Below are 2,589 nucleotides of genomic sequence, written 5' to 3'. Positions count from 1 at the left end.
ATAAGGGTGACTCCTTAAATTTGTAATTACTATATGCCTTTATAAGTCCTTCCATCTAAATAAGTTAACAATTAAGAAAAAATACCTCCTTCATCAGACACGTCCTCATTTTTGGCTCAGATTTGGTCAGTGGATTTATACACAGTTCTGTTTACAAAAGAAGTCAGAAATTTCCTAGAACATGAGAGCACAAGAGCCTGAGGTTTTTTTCATCCAATCCAACCACCACGTTCACAGCAAGGGAGCCTGCCAGCAGACAGGAAGCGATGTCCGGGGCCTCACAACAAGCTGGGTGCTGAGCGCAGCAGGGCAAGGGGGAGCTGCTCTCAGACCTTGGGTGGGATGACTAAGGTACAGCTCTAGTAGGATGTCCACTGAGGTTTCAATGCTTTTATTCACTTCCTTTATTACTTCCGCACCTCACACTAACATCTCATCTCCATGGAGGGGTAACTTCTCGGTGTTTTGCATCACATATTTTACTAGATCTGTCGCTTTTCTCTTAAAGAAAAAAATAGTAAGGAAGAGGATGAAGTCCACTGAAAATACACTGAAAGACAATAAAGTCATGCATTTCGATCAGAGCCAGGTTTAGTCACCACCAATTTATGTTCTTGAATCCACGTTAGTAGTTGGGTTTCATGACTCAGGCCCTGCCGACTCCCAGGCCCACTGTCAAAGCCTCTCTGAGAGAGTCTGCCTGCAGCTGGCAGGGCCCACGCCTGGAGGAAGCAGCACTTCTTCTTTCCTGGCTCTGCTTTCCCAGCTGGGTCGTCCAGGCAATGCCTGGCCTCCCCAGAGGAGACCGCAGCATGTGTTCAAGACTTTGCATGTCTGGGGTGGGTCTGCAGGAGAGGAACGGTGTATGAGTGGCTCATGTGTTCAGCAGATAGACAGACCACCTGGCTCCCTGCACCAAGAACACACCTCTGCGTTCCAGTTAATGCTTCTCAACCTACAGGAGAATCATGATCTGTCCATCCCCGTCCTTTCCTCCAGGACAGGCTCCTACAGGGATCCCACATGCCGAGACATCTGGACCCCTCTGCCAGGAAGAGGCTGCATAACCAGGGCAGTGTTTGGATGGCCTATTGCTGGATAGGCCATGCAGGAGACTTCCAGAATGTCATCAAAACAAAATGTTTCTTCACAGACAGGGACAAATATCTCTTCACCATTTAGCACTTGAAGCTATAATGTTCTCTGATGGGTCTGGATGGTAATCTCATTGCTTGGGGAAAAATTAAGCTTGTTAAGGGTGGAGAGAAGTCCCTTCTCCCTCCCTGCCTCTAGCCTGTCGTACTTGTCACCCAGTGGTTGCTCAAGGACTATCTAAAAATAAAGCCGATCAGGGTGCCCAAGAGAAGAGGGTGCAGGGTCCATCACATTCTTCTACACACTAAGACTCACTTCTGCTTATGCTGTTTTCCCTGTTCTTATTTCTGTGGAAGCCTGTGCTCCAAGGAGAGCTGGATCACTCATTCATCACCAAGTATTCACTATGTCCCAGAGCTGGCCGCGGGTACCAAGGTTTTTCAAAACCTCAGAGGATTTTGTGGCTGTCGAGGCTCTTGGGTTATCTGAGGCTCAGAGAAGGAAGGTGACTTGTCCAAGATCACAAAGTGAATTGGGGCAGAGCTGAGCTACAGCGCTGAGCTCCTCCAGGGTCCCCCTGCACAAAAAATCGCATGGCCAGGGCTAGATTTGCACTTTCTCTAACCCCTCATGGGGAGCCCTCCACTCTGTGACAACCCACACCCTAGGATGGGCCTTAATCCTGTCTGTTGAACTTTGTCCTTAAGAAAATGAACGGTGAAAGTTAAAGAAAAATCATGCTCCAAATGTATTCAATTCCAGTCCCTGCCTGGAGCAGGCAGTCGGGGATGGCTTGGGGTGACTGGCCAAGTCCACTCCCAGAGGCAACCACTGGGGCCCTTGGGGTCTCCTAATTTCCTAAGTGGCTTTTTGCCATATGTATTCACTGCTTAGACATTTGGAGCGGTAGGACTTCCATAACCCTGTCTCAAAGACTGCCAACTGCCGCCGCCCTTACCGATGTCTGGTTATTGATGGGCTCCATCCAGCGCAGTAAAGGTCAGTGGGCGGCTTGGTGTTCAGGGCCCGTCTCCTCCCACAGCCGCCCCTAAGGCCCTCAGATGAGTCCAGCCTAATAAGGATACCGATCTCGGAAGGCCCCTTCCCGCTCTGCGTCTCTGCTGCCTGGCTGGTGCGAGCGGAGGTGCCCCAGCACCACTTCTGGGTCGCTTCCCTCGGAGAGGAGGCTCCGGGCAGCAGGGGCCAGGGCCCGACGGGCGGGTCCACCAGGCCCGCGCGCACCTCGCCGCCGGCCGGGCGCACCGGGCCTCGGTTGCGCAGCCACTTCCTTTTTCTGCCCTAGTGCTCGAGGCACTGAATGCCATGTAGAAGTACAGTTTTGCGTGGCGCGGCGGCGGCAGATTCGGCAATTCGGCGGCGACAGCCTCCCGGACCAGGCGGAGGGCAGGGCGAGCAGCCCGAGGGCTGAGGCCCGCGGCGTCGTGCGCGTGCGCAGAGCTGCTCCGGGGCAGCGGCCGGCGGGGCCCGAGGTCG

The sequence above is a fragment of the Galeopterus variegatus genome, unplaced genomic scaffold, assembly GCF_000696425.1.
Source record: "Galeopterus variegatus unplaced genomic scaffold, G_variegatus-3.0.2 Scaffold3225, whole genome shotgun sequence".
Classification (NCBI taxonomy): domain Eukaryota; kingdom Metazoa; phylum Chordata; class Mammalia; order Dermoptera; family Cynocephalidae; genus Galeopterus; species Galeopterus variegatus.
Note: the sequence above shows the minus strand (reverse complement) of the source record.